The sequence below is a fragment of the Balaenoptera ricei genome, chromosome 1 (assembly GCF_028023285.1).
Source record: "Balaenoptera ricei isolate mBalRic1 chromosome 1, mBalRic1.hap2, whole genome shotgun sequence".
Classification (NCBI taxonomy): Eukaryota; Metazoa; Chordata; class Mammalia; order Artiodactyla; family Balaenopteridae; genus Balaenoptera; species Balaenoptera ricei.
In genome coordinates this window covers 147,503,182-147,518,352 of record NC_082639.1, presented here as the reverse complement: position 1 = coordinate 147,518,352, position 15,171 = coordinate 147,503,182, and the positions used below count along the sequence as shown (strand labels likewise).

The 15,171-nt window shown below is 38.0% G+C and overlaps 1 protein-coding gene across 1 annotated transcript in view; it reads right to left on the bottom strand.

Annotated features, from left to right (window-relative positions):
- The window catches only part of RNF2 (ring finger protein 2), a 57,381-nt gene that overhangs the window by 14,239 nt on the left and 27,971 nt on the right, over nt 1-15,171 (bottom strand). The gene's annotated exons all lie outside the window — the stretch shown is intronic.

Below are 15,171 nucleotides of genomic sequence, written 5' to 3'. Positions count from 1 at the left end.
ACTGGTAGTCATGCAACTTAGAAATGTCAGGAAAATCTCAGACTCTGCAGCACGGCCATCTAGTCCAACTTTTGCCAAAGATACAAAATCTACTTTAAAGCACTTTAAGCCACAGGTCATTCTGCCTCTACTTTCACAGCTCCACTCATGAAAAATCCCCTTTCTAATAAGTCAGCTTATTTCCTCCTAATGATGAGCCCAAAACTGCTTCCTATTCACCTTACAGCTGTCCTCTGGAGGCAAACCAAGTTGAATAATTTCTCTACACAACAGCCTTTCAAATATTTGGACACTGTTACCATATTCCACCTGATTTTTCTTTACTTCTGGCTAAATGTCCTAGTTCCTCCTACTGCTCACCATTTGACACAATTTCAAGGTCTTCTCACCACTGTGACTTTCCTCTTGTTATGAATGAACAATGTGCGGCTAATTTCTCTGCCTGTCTTTGAATAGGGGGACGAGATCTAGTATACATGTAAGGAAGATGGTCTTAGACAACTAACTCCTCTAGGGCAAAGGAAGAGGCTCCAATCATTCAAGTATTTAGTAAGCATCTATTATTGGCCAAGCAGAATTGCTCTAGGTCCTTGCCTCAGAATTCATAGCCTATAAAGAAAGAAATGTGTGTAAGCAGCTAAACTACAAACTGACAAGATCGAGTCTAAGCAACCATGGAAAAATATGGAATTACAGAGAAGGATCAGGAAATTTAAGGAGTCAGGGAAGGCTTAAATGGAGATTAAACAGCCTTAAAAAAAAAATACTACACTGGGATGGGAGTACAAAAGAAACAGGGTTCCAGGCAAAGTCGAGCAACATGTATGTATGTATAAGTTTGGAAGCCACTGGCAGTTCTAAACAAGAGAGTGACATGATCAAATAGTTTCAAAGAAATTCAAGCAGTATGCAGAAGACAGAATAGAAAGCAACTAGCAGTAAGAACAATGAGGAGGCTGTTAAAAAACCTTAGTGATATGAACTATCTGAACCAAAGCAGTAAAGCAAGGACAGAGAGAAAGAATCAGACAGATCACTACGTGATACATACGACACTGGTCTAAGATGAAGGGTCAAATAAGATTTTAGGAAAGCAACCATCCTTTACTGGGATAGAACACAGAAGGAAGGTGTGGGTTAGAGGAGAAGTGGAGCTGCTACACACACTGAGTTCCAGTTATTTAATGGAGCACTGAGGGAGGTAGAGTCGTCCAGTAGATAGTGAGAAAGAAAAATACCACACTTGCTTAAAGACACAACTTGCACAATCACAGTATGGCATATATTCTACACTGGCACATAAACAATGAAGGACATGCTCTATTTGTATCCAGGATGCTGAATTTCCCACTTTTAGCAGCTACCATTTAAAAATACCTGCTCTCGGACTTCCCTGTTGGCACAATGGTTAAGAATCTTCCTGCCAATGCAGGGGACACGGGTTCGGGCCCTGGTCCAGGAAGATCCTACATGCTGCTGAGCAACTAGGCCCGTGAGCCACAACTACTGAGCCTGCACTCTAGAGCCCAGGACCCACAACTACTGAGCCCGTGCGCCACAACTACTGAAGCCCACACGCGTAAAGCCCGTGCTCCGCAACAAGAGAAGCCACCACAATGAGAAGCCCGCGCACCGCAACAAAGACCCAACGCAGCCAAAAATAATTAATTAAAAAAAAAAAAAACCTGCTCTCAAGAACCCACCCAGTGAGCAATTAACTTACTTTGCTTTTATAAGTAAAAGCACTTCACTGAAATTTAACCTAAATTCTAGCCCCCTCTAAAATTCAATATACATTGTCTCTTCAACAAACAGCTACATTTCCACATGAAGTTTCTCCCTTGTGCAAGCAAAAATTTGAAATAAATATGTTCAAATTTTTCAAATTTGAGTGAGTCATGGCTTTCGTTTATAATTTTGAGGCTGTCCACTGAGTCTACCTTGAAGACTCACTCATTTTGCTTATCAGAACTAGTGGACTCCCAAGCAAGCAAACATTCCTTGAATCTTCTGTGCTTGAAATACAATTATCTTTCAGCTCCATCATGATTCCTGATCAGTGTCCCCAATAGTAGTCTGAAATCTGAGCAATTTTTCACAGAGCTCTGGTCACTAATCTAGCAGAGTTTGTTATCCTAGGATTAGTAGCCTGTGGTTCGAGTATCTCCCTGAGTGCGAGAATCACAAGTTGAAAGAATTTTGTGACAGAAAACTTCTCCTTCCTGAAATACTATCTTTTCTCTATCATTCAATCTTCAGAGGATCAAATGATGGCACAGACTCTACTAATTGCTATCTAGTCAAACTGATGGATACAAGAGACCCAACAGACCAGTATCTGCTCTCCGGAGCAAAAAACTTTGCCATAAGCCTCTCTAAAAGCCTTCGTGAAGAGATTATCTAAAAGAGAGATCATTTTGTTTAATGTAGGAGGACTTTCTCCTTCATTTCTGTACTCTGGGGCTAAAGGTTAACATTTCTGTACTCTAGGGACTAAATCATGGTCCCTAGCCACCATTCATTCATTCATTCATTCATTTATTTATTTATGGCTGCATTGGGTCTTCGTTAATGTGTGCGGGCTTTCTCTAGTTGTGACAAGCGGGGGCTACTCTTCATTGCGGTGCACAGGCTTCTCATTGTGGTGGCGTCTCTTGTCGCGGAGCACGGGCTCTAGGCACGCGGGCTTCAGTAGTTGTGGCACGTGGACTCAGTAGTTGTGGCTCGCGGGCTCTAGAGCACAGGCTCAGTAGCTGTGGCGCACAGGCTTCACTGTTCTGCGGCATGTGGGATCTTCCCGGACAAGGGCTCGAATCCATGTCCCCTGCATTGACAGGCGGATTCTTAACCACCAGGCGCCACCAGGGAAGCCCCCCTAGCCACCATTTTATAAGCATCACTTGATCTTATTGTATGTAGTTTGTGTATTGATGTGGGTTTCTCTACATCTAAAATACAAACTTCTCCTGGCAGAACTCCTACCCCTATATACACTCTTATTATAATCCTAGTTATTCTGCTTACCAGGCTAGATGGCACAATTTCTCCAAGGATGTTTATAACTACCTTAGCTCTTACTGGTAATTTTGGACATGTCAAAGATAATACAACTAAAAGAAGCTCTAGAAAAGAAAGGAAAAAAAGTACCAAATACACAATGGCCAGTCTTTTTTTTTTTTAATTTATGGCTGTGTTGGGTCTTCATTTCTGCTCGAGGGCTTTCTCTAGTTGCGGCAAGCGGGGGCCACTCTTCATCGCGGTGCGCGGGCCTCTCACTATCGCGGCCTCTCTTGTTGCGGAGCACAGGCTCCAGACGCGCAGGCTCAGTAGTTGTGGCTCATGGGCCCAGTTGCTCCGCGGCATGTGGGATCCTCCCAGACCAGGGCTCGAACCCGTGTCCCCTGCATTGGCAGGCAGATTCTCAACCACTGCGCCACCAGGGAAGCCCCTGGCCAGTCTTTTTGACTGGTATGCTGAGGCCCCAAAATTAAACCCAAACTTCAAAGTACCATCCCTTTAAAGATTCTCTAGCAAAGACCAAAGGAAAAAAGCATTCAAATTATCTGAAACCTGCCCTCCTTATGCATCCAACATTATCATGTTTTAGCATCACCACCTTTACCTATATTCCCTCTGTTCCCCTCTACTGCCACCCCTAGAATCCTAAATGAACTATCCTTTCCCCAAGGTCTTCCCCCAGGAAAACAACCAATGACCCATAACCACTTAAGACTGCTACAATGGTAGGTAAACCAATGGAAACTAAGTTAAGATACAGTTTAGGGGGGCTTCCCTGGTGGCGCAGTGGTTGAGAGTCTGCCTGCCGATGCAGGGGACACGGGTTCGAGCCCTGGTCTGGGAAGATCCCACATGCCGCGGAGCAGCTGGGCCCGTGAGCCACAATTACTGAGCCCGCGCGTCTGGAGCCTGTGCTCCGCAACAAGAGAGGCCGCGATAGTGAGAGGCCCGCGCACCGCGATGAAGAGTGGCCCCCGCTCGCCACAACTAGAGAAAGTCCTCGCACAGAAACGAAGACCCAACACAAGCCATAAATAAATAAACAAATAAATAAAAAAAATTAAAAAAAAAAAAAAGATACAGTTTAGGGCTAACAGTCACAATAAAAGACTTTCCAAAACCAAAAGGCAGACAGACTAATGGCTGCTACTGAATTTCATTCTATTAAGAAACTGTCCAGGAATCCCAGGCTTATATTAATGATTCCATTTACTTGTAGCCCCTCAGATGGATAAAAATAGTTGAAAAGTGGCTGGAGAAAAGAAAAAAAAAACCTTGCAAAACGTTCAACAGGGACTAGAGAAAGCAAGAAAACCAGGGTGATAAATAAAGCCTTTTCTGGTGCCCTTCCTTTAAAACTTAGACTAAAATTCTAGGCTGCAAACAAGGAATGGACCGATAAACAGGGGACATAAGAAACTGACTTCAAGGTGTTCAACCTGTATTGTGGGATAGACCCAAGAGGCAATGTAAAAAGAACCTGCCCCTTCTTTTTCTTAATAGGTTAAAATCTAAAATACAGGATTTAAAAAAAAATGGAACAGAAAACTGCAAATTTGGATGATTTCCAACACAGAGCTGAAAGAAAATGTTAGAAGACCTTTAGAAAACTGACAAACTACAAACTAAAACAAACATATGATCCTTCAGATAAATAAAAAAAAAAAAATCAAAGATCCTTCAGCCTCTAAGTTTCAAGGACCTATTCATAAAGATACTGCAGATACAGCAATCAGAAAAATATCTGGAAGAGGCACTGCTCCATATTAGCAAATAAAGCGTGGTGTATGTGCGTGTGTGCACGCACGTGTGTGTGTGTGAGTGTGTGTGTGTGTAAAGAACAATGGCCCCAAACCTACCAATGATGCTGCTCTGAAGATAACTCTAGGATTCATTGAATTCAAAGTGAACTACCTTTAAATACAGCTTCCCTGTAGATACATGTAGCACTATTTCTACCATAAATCCTACAATAGCATAATGAATTTATCAGAGAACTAAAACTACTAAGATAGGAGGAATTTCTAAGAATTCTAAATCCTAACCCATGTCTCAACACTGTTACCCTGGGGCCAACTATAAACAGAACACTCCTTTCATCTGTCTCTAGAAAGCTTCCCCAGCAAATTAATAGGAGCTGTCAAATGAAATATTCTCCTCAAAATATATATATATTTTTTAAAGTCTTCTTTCTAGAGATGCCAGTTCTCCTGAACATAGCCAAATTATATCCGATTTGGATACTTGTATTCCTGTGGCAACTAAGATTCAGGAAGTAATTCACAAGTTAGTTGTAGTTCCAGAACTTCCTGGTATCATCATTTGGAAAACTAGGATCTACACGAGTTTTAAAAATTTTCCAGTCTTTCTGTTTGAATCTGTATTACAATCAATCATATGTTCCCTGGTAGCTAGAGTCTTAAATGCTACTGCATGGATGCCATCTTATCAGATAATACAGCAGGTAATCCTAGACCAAAAAAAGGATACAGTCTTGCTGAGCACCAAAACTGCTATCTCAATTTTTAAGAACATGTCAGCAGTGTAAATAAATCTGAACGATATTTAGTGACCTCTACTGTGACCTGGCCAAGGAGGGTCAAAAGGGGATCTGAGAATGAAAAACTCCGTTTTTTGCCTCAAGACACAATCCACATATACAGAGGAAGCTGTAAATTCTACTCTGGCCTAAAGCACATTATCTACATGTATTTAGGAAGCTCAAATTTCTACTTTTGGCAGTTACTGAACAGATAAGCTCTCTAGCATTAGTTCCTCTTTGCTTTAGGTCAATATATTTTTTCATTTAAATTTAACCTAAATTCTACCCTTCCCCAAAATCATATATAACCTTTCCTCTTCTTTGGTTTAGTGAGAAGCTACATTTCTGTCTGCAGTTCACTCTTGCCCAAGCCAAGAATGTAAAAGACATTTAGCTTCTGTTTTTCGGATGGGAATAAATTGTGATTTTGATGACTGGTATTTGGGAGTCGTCTATGTATTGATACTACTAATATATAGACAGAGCAACGGAAGAGGAAAGGAACAAGAATGGATGGCCTACGTAGTAATTATAATCTGAAAGGATGGAAAGTAGAGTTGAAGCCAGCAAAGAAGGGAAATAAGATGTCAAAGTAATCTTAGGGATTCTTTCCAGCAACAGGAATGTGCTTCCCAGTTGCCTACTGCCTGAAGATCCCTGCAGCACAACAGAAGATCTAGGTCTACCTGTGGCCCAATACCCACCTAAATTATATTTCTGAATAAAAGATACCCCCAACAAAACAGAAATGTTTCTTGCACAAAGTAGGCCCTCAAATTTGTGGAGAGAATGTTAGCATTATAGTTTGGACAAGATAACTTTAGTAGCAGTGACAGAAACAGAAAATAAATCTTGAGAAAAGATCTAGTCACAGCTAAATTTTGAAAGCTCACAGCTTCAATAACCGAAGGGGAAACAGCAATAGGATATTCAGAATGCTCTTTTTAGGACCACAAATACCTGGCACTCATGCTGACTTTCCACATCTTCGCATATGGTAGACCACAAAGTCCTTTTGTGGAGGCTCAATGTGGTTTCAAAAGCTTTTTCAATACTACACCCTCAAGAAGTGACTACCCATAAAGCAAAGAGCAGAGCAGGCACAAGAGACGAAAACTCCTATGCATTCTACACAAAAAGATTTAGTAAGCTTATCTTTTTTTAAACAAGAAAAAGGTTAGACTTTCATTTCCAGTTCTGCATGTTAAGTTACCATTCAGTCCTAACAAGTAAAAAGCTGAACAGACTGAAAAATCAACTACTCTTCTGGGATCCATAAGCGAGAGGAGGACACAAGGCAAATCACTGCCCCAAAATTGAAGAGACAGAATACAGGGAATCTCAACATACCTGAGCAGACGGAGGCACTGAAACCGCAGTAGGAAGCAGTGTCAGAGAGGAAACTCTTGAACTATAACTGAAAAATGGTTGGAGGAAGCTCAGTGTGGACAAGTCTGAGAGTTAAAAACTCCAGGAGGACCCAGTCACAGGGAGGTCCCCACAATACTGTGAAATTTACCTCCAGTAGCCCAACCAGATTCCCACACTAATTATCAGAGAAAAATCCCCTCATGCGTCCAGCAGAGGGAGGGGAAAAGGAACCATTTCTAAATATGCCAGAGTACTCTATTTTTCTTAACAAGTCCTGCCCTCAGGGAAAATTAGTTAACCAGAACCTAACCTGCTGGGATACTATCAGAACCTAAGTGACCTGGGGAAGGGAAACACCCAACTCCAGTCCATTCTAGTCTTCCTGTCCCACCTAAAAGGGGTTAGAAAAAAACTAAGAACCACTAGTGAAGTTCACAGCCCAGAGGCATAGGCTCTGAGACCAATTACAGGACTACAGAACCCTTGCCCTCCCCCTACACCTCACCACATTACTAAAGGCCTTTTTGCGCAGTTCCTTTTACCCAGTACATCATATCCGGCTCTAGAAAAAATTACAAGGCATATCAAAAGACAAAAACACAATTTGAGAGACAAAGCAAGCATCAGAACCAGATATGGCAGGGATACTGGAATTATCAGACCAGAAATTTAAAATAACTATGAATAATATGCTAAGGGCTCTAAAGGATAAAGACCATAGAAGAACACATGGGCAATGTATGCAGAGAGATGGAAATCCTAAGAAAGAACTAAAAAGAAATCAGAGCTCAAAAACACTGTAACAGCCATAAAGAATGCCTTTGATGGTCTTATTAGTAGCCTGCATACAGCTAAAGAAAGTATTTCTGAGTCAGAGGATGTACCAACAGAACCCTCAAAAACTGAAAAGCAAAAAAAACAAAGACTAAGAAAAACAGAACAAAATATCCAAGGACTGTGGAATATCTACAAAAGATGTAACATACATGTAATGGGGATACTAGGAAGAGAAGAGAGAAAGGAACAGAAGAAATATTTTAAACAATAATGACTGAGAATTTCCCCAAATTAATGTCAGATTATCAAACCACAAATCTGGGAAGCTCCGAGAATACCCAGCAGAATAAATGCCAAAAAAACTACACCTCAGCGTATCATTTTTAAATTACAGATATTCAAAGACAATGAAAAGATCTTGAACAAGCCAGAGGAAAAGGTTATACTTACTTGAGTAGAAAAAAAGGGATGCAAAGTACAAAGTATTTTCTGTACTTTGAACTTACTTGTATTGCATTAGAGCTGCTTACATGTCTATCCCACTGACTTAAATAATTTGATATATCTTAATATTTTCTGCTACACCTAGAAATGAGCCTGCTTTTCAATAAAAGTTAAATAAATGAGTGAGGGAAGGCATTTAGAAAGGAAAAAAATGAACCTTAAATAATATATAAATGGAAAGAATTTCCTAATGCTGATCTTTTATGATTTAACTAGGAATCCTCAAAGTGGGGTATGCATATGTACTCCTCAGCTACACAAAAGGCTATAAGGCTTGGATAGTTTGAAAGGAATTTAATTTCCAGATTATCAATTTTCCTGATGTATTTTTACCAAAATTGATCTGCCCTGACAAAAGGCCTATATATCTGGGTAGGTCCCTCTCCCTGCCCCAATCCTTTCATAAGATTACATATCATTCGCTCACTCATTCAAATACTGATTATCCACTGCAACCCATGCACTGTACATGGTGCTAAGAATGACAGCAGTAAACACAAGTATGACACAATAAACTAAAAATTCTTAAGTTCTAAATAAGAGATACAAAAAAGGGCATTGGTTTAGATAATCAAGAAGAGAAAAGGAGCTATTAAAAACAGAGGATCAAGGAAGGACTTCAAAGGAACAGACATGTCAGAAAGACAGAAAGGTCAGTGTGACAGGTAAGTAAATGGGAAAATACACAAGAAGAGGTTACAGAACTAAAGAAGGGGCCATGATGGTGATCTTCCCAAGAATCAAATGGGGTTAAGCTGAGGGGCAAAAGCCACACTGGAATGGGTTAAAAAGGAAAGCAAAATTGACACTATATGCTCTTTATAAATTAGTAAAGTGAAAATACAACCTTACCAAAACGTATGGGATGTGTAATGAGAAAAATGTCCTTCAGAAATACTTATAACCTTCAATTTTTAAGTAATAAAACCATGGAGAGTGGAAAAAAATATGCACCAAGCATTAGAAATTAGAATATGAACCTAATTAAGTAAAAGGGAAAAATGATCATTATAAAAGCATAAATCAAACAGAAACAACTGCTTTAAAAAAAAAATGGACTTGTTCGTGAAAGCAAAATTTAGTAACCTGATACAGCTAATCCAATAGCTAAATTTCTGACATAATCAAAAGGGAAAAAAAAGTTAGAAAATGCACATACATAGATATAAAACAGATTAGATTATTAGGGAATGCTATATTCATCTTTATACCACTTAAGAAATTCAACTACTCCTAATTAAAAGTCTTAGAAAGTTAGAAATAAATAGAAATATCCTTAACTTGATGGAAATACGCCAGAAGCCCCAAAGTTAAAACTTCTGAAGATTCCTATTAAAACGTCAGGAGCAAAACACGACTGCCCTACAACATTCTGCTAGAAGTCCTAAATTATGCCACCACAAAAAAAAAAAAAGAGAGGCACACACATACACACACACACACACTGGAAGAGGAAGTGACAAAATCATCAGCTGCAAATAATACAGCTACCTAGAACGTCCAGCAGCATCAAATGAAAAACTACTAGATCTAAAAAAAAAAGCAGTAACATGTTTGGCTTGAGGAGAGAAAACAAGGTCAAAAAGCCACAGGTTTCCTATAAACCAGGAATAACCACTTAGAAATGTACTTTTTAATAGCTCCCATTCACAACCATTCACAATGGCAACAAAAACTATGAAATATTTAGGAGTAAATTTCAAAAAATATTGACAAGACAAAACTCTACAACTTAACTCAAGGCCATTAAAGAAGACCTAAATTGGATAAACATAAAAACCCAATGTAAGGCAATCCCAATCAAAATATCAATAGACAAAGTGATTCTAAGATTCACTTAGAAGATGCACAAGAACACCCAGGATATTTTAAAAGAGAAAAATAATCAGGGAGGCTTACCTTACATCAAACATTAAAGCCTAATAAAAAGCAACACTATGGTCTGAAGAAAAGACGAATGAATTAATGCACAAAGATGAATGAAATAATGCACAAAACAGAGGGTTCAAAAACATGTGAATTTATGTAATTTAGGATATTTTAAATCAGAGGGATAACAAAAAGTTTTAAATTTTTTGAAGTAAATCAGATGAACCTACACAAATAAATGAATAAAAAAATTCTAGAAGGATTAAACATTTTTAAAAAACTATACGAAAGAGCTAGAAGAGGGTAGAATGTCTTCATATGATTGGGATTAGGAAGGCAGCCTAAGCAAGATGCCATACCCAGAAGGCTTTAAAAATAGTTCACATTTCACCTCATAAAAGTTTTAAACTTATATACAAAAAACAACAAAAGATATAAGCACATTTAAAAGATAAACAATTGACAGGGAGAAAATATTTGCAACATACATAATAAACAAAGGCCAAAATCCATAATACATAACAAATCTTCCCCCAGGTCAATTTAAAAGACAACTCAATATAGGCAAAATGATAAAATGGGTAATTAACAGAGGAATACAAGTGGCCAACAAAACTACACTGTGCTTAACTTCACTACAAATCACTAAACTGCAAATCAAGACAATGTTACATATGCTCTATTTTTTGTCTGCAATACTGACAAAAATTAAGATGACTGATAATACTGGGTGTTAAAAGGGTGTACAGAAACAGGAATTCGCAAATCATTGGAAGTGTACAGTGGCACGGTTTTGGGGACAGAGCAATTTGGCATTTAAGGCATAACTGCGGTTTTTGGCATTAAGAATGTACTCTTTGAAATGGAAACTGGTTGAATCAAGCTATACATGACTGTTACAGAAATCTCTATGGAAATGCATTCCCTACTTTTCAGTTTATTACCTTTCATCAACATACAATTAACTTACTGGCTGATGTCATTTTATCCACATTCTTTATAAGTCTAATAGCAGACACATCAGCTTTTAGAACTTTAGTACAACACGTATTTTAACACACAAAGGTAACCTTAAACTACAAAATAATCCCATTCATTTATCCTTCAAAAAATTTAATAAAATTAACTTGTGAATCAAAAGTCAGTGTCTGAAAAATAGATGCCAATGAAAGAATACACCAGAAGAACTCTCTGCTCTTTGGCCAAATCAAAAAATAAGACTCACTGTACTGTACTGGTTGAACCATCACCACTCAGAGCAGCCTATATCTGTCAAAATTTTTAATGCACCTAAGTTTTGACCTCATAATGGTTCTCTTAGGAAATCTACCTGACAAAAATTCTCATACAGGTATGCGATAAAAATATATACATGAAGAGTCATCACAGCATTGTAATAGCAAAAAATCATGTACATATATATGTTTATCAACGGGAATATGGCCAATTAGAATATACCCATAGGGCTTCCCTGGTGGCGCAGTGGTTGAGAATCTGCCTGCCAATGCAGGGGACACGGGTTCGAGCCCTGGTCTGGGAAGATCCCACATGCCGCGGAGCAACTAGGCCCGTGAGCCACAACTACCGAGCCTGCGCGTCTGGAGCCTGTGCTCCACAACAAGAGAGGCCGCTATAATGAGAGGCCCGCGCACCGCGATGAAGAGTGGCCCCCACTTGCCGCAACTAGAGAAAGCCCTCGCACAGAAACAAAGACCCAACACAGCCATAAATAAATAAATAAATAAAAAGGACAAAGATAAGCATAGATAAAAGACTATAAATGTATTAAATAATAATAAATAATATTTATTAAAAAAAAGAATATACCCATAGTACAAAATACTATGTAGTTATACATACTGACGTGGAATTCAACATATGTATACATCATATATTAAGTTAAAAAAAAAAAGCAAGCTGTAGAGCAAAATGTATAATGTGATCGACCTCATTTAAGCAATTAAAAAGGAAATCCAAATACCTAAATATGTTTGTAATTTTGAATTCTGTTGACTGTGTTTTAGCCACATTTGCCATCTTTATCAATCTTGGCAAACGCATTCTAATTTTAGAATCTTTTCAGTAGCCCATCCTTCTACCTGTAACAGAATGCTCTCTTCCCCCATGGTATTTCCACAGCTAGCTCCTTCATGCATTCTAACAAAATTCTAACTTTGTCATTCTCTCAAGTCTTCCCTTGTTTGTTTGTTTTTCACCATTACACTTTTATAGCCTCTAAGCTCCTTGAAAGCAGGGTAGTTACCTATCTTATTCACCACAATATTCCCAGTACCTTGCAATGTGCCTAGCATATAATAGTTAATAAATATTTGCTGAACAACTCAACAATGGTGATGACTACATAAAGAAAGGAGCTCAAATCAGGCAACCTTAACATTTCATATTTTCATGACTAAAAAAAAGTCAATTCAAATTAACCTGAGAAAAGATAAAACAAAAAGGAAGATTTATCAGTTGGTCTATTTTCTATGTGCAGAGAAAATAGTTCTATGTTTCTGCATGGTGAGGGCTTTCTGAGCAAAGAAATCTGTCCTTCAAAGGACAAGCTTTGAAAACTTATAGATAACTGTATAGATAAGATTCACCTCTCTAGGATATGTGTTTATATTTCAGGATGGGACAGCTGTGAGACTATGGAGACATTCCAGGGGTTGTAAATTCTGAGATTTGTCTAATTTTTCCCCCAGAAACATTCATTTAATAGTCCAAAGATTAAGAATCTAGGCTCCTCCCCTTCCGTAACCCAGGAAAATTTGTTTATATTAGGGAGCAAAGGTCTCTCTCCCTCTCTCAGAAGGAGAGGTGGGCAACTTGTATACAAGTGCCTAGAATCAAATTTTTGGGATTCGTCACCTACCAAACGAACATCCCACTCTCACTGCATCACTCTAGGGGTGAAGAACTGGGGCAAAAGGGAACTGATGTGGTTACTACTGTAAAATCTATCCTGGCCCCAGAAATTTTGTCTACTTTCAGGATAATATGAACAAATACAGATATCAAAATTTTATCATTCTAACAGAATTTGGTTGGTAAAACATATCTTGTAATTAAGGCTTTAGGAAGAGTGACAAATTTTTTTAAATAAATATAAAAATTATTTTGTCATGAATCCTCAACTTAGAAACTAAAATTTCCACTTTAATTTTTTCCATTAAAAACATATCATACTTAAGTTACATGTCTAAAGTATTGGAAAATTTGTATTTGTATACTAATTCAATTACATTATGGATTAGTCTTTTGAAGACTCATCTAGGGACTTAGACACTAATCATAACATCATCTCACATAAATATTCTCTTAATAGTACCTAGCAAAGTAATGTAAAGGCTCCCCAAAGTGCCATTTTTATCCCACCTCTCATCTATAATCCTCAAATTGGCTGAGGGGAGTATTAAAAAACCATAGTGTCTAGTCTATAGACGTTAGATGTGGCAAATAGCAGGTTTCACATGAAAAAACTAAGGACAATACTAATACAGGTTCCATTCAACTCTTTGAGACCTCCAAGACCCTCAAATTCCTTGACTGGGCCATGCATTTGCTCCGAAGATCATTCTCTGGCTCCCCTAGAAGGAAAAACAGATCCACTAAACCATATACTCTTCAAGCATAAAGTCAGAGAACTTCATATTTTAGGGATATCCTTGTTATAGTACAACAAATGAGACAACTAGAAAGCAGAGTGTTTTTTGGAACTGGATCAACCTGAGTTTGCACGCTAATGCTGGCTGTTACTGGCTATAGATCCACAAGCAAATTTCTCAGTCTCTCAAGGCTTTTTTTTTTTTAATCTGCAAAATGACAAAACTTTTCAGTGTCATTGGTAAAGTTGAATGAGATGTTCATATAAAATGTCTGGCATTTTATAAATGATAACTCATAAAACTGAAAAGATATAATTTCCTTTATTTAAATAAATAAGAATTATTATTTCTCAGGCCCCAATATGTAAAAGGCTAGGGAAAAAAATGACTTAGCCACCCCCTAACTTATTAAAAATAAAAATTTTTACATAAAATCCCTTTCAAAAATAATAATTTTATTATTTTAGAAAGGAACACAAGAATGCTTGATCATGTGCCTCATGTGATTAAAAAAAAGAAAAAAATCAATCAACAGGCTTATTCGTTCCCAAGACTACTTATTTAAGGCCTTTTCTATAACAAACAGAAGTTGCCAGAAAGGGCAGATATCTTTGTCAGTTGTTTACTGCTAGTCACCTGTATGTAACTGAATACTAAGAGTAGTTCCTGGAAGCTTAAGGGAAAAAAGAAATATTAGATAGAGACATTTCTGGCTCAAATCCCATTAGAAACTTGTGGATTCTTTATACAAGGGGCACTAGGTGACATAAAGAAGGGCATCTTGAACCACAGCTTTGAAGAACATTTAGAGGCATTCAAATGGATGTTTCTTGAATTATCCTTCTCTTTCCCCAAACACATATATAATCTTTGAGAAAATTAAGATAATATAGGCCAGGTACACTGCTGTCTGATCATTAAGGATACAGGGCTAAAGTGCAGAGAATCTATATGGTCTTTACACTTCGGTCAGACTCCTAATAAACCAAAGTGTCAAGTCTCAAAGACTCCCTGACACATGCTGGGTCATAAAAAACTCATAACTCTATTCTCAATAAGAGCCTCAAGTGTACATTTTCTGTAGTGCAGGTGAGAGAAGAATTCTTATGAAACAGCAGATACACAGGCAAAAGGGCTGACACTGTGTTGTAAAATTTTAGGACTCTAAATTGTACTCTTACCAGAGTGTAGCTATTGAAAGTAGCCACCAGGGAGATTCCAGAATGAATAAAAACACTCTTCCCAAAAAAAGAGCTTTAAATATAACTTATTTTGAGCTAAAACCTCAAAGTTCTGTGCCTAAAAATGCTTACCAGTTGTTTTAATCATAAAAATTACCTGGTCTATTCAGAATATTTGAAATAGAACTACAGTCTAACGTGCTTGAGCTATAAATATACCCCCCCAGAAGAACAAAGAGTTAACAGAGTTAAGGTATATGGAGTTATTCAGAAATGTCCATTCATACTTTAAAGAAAG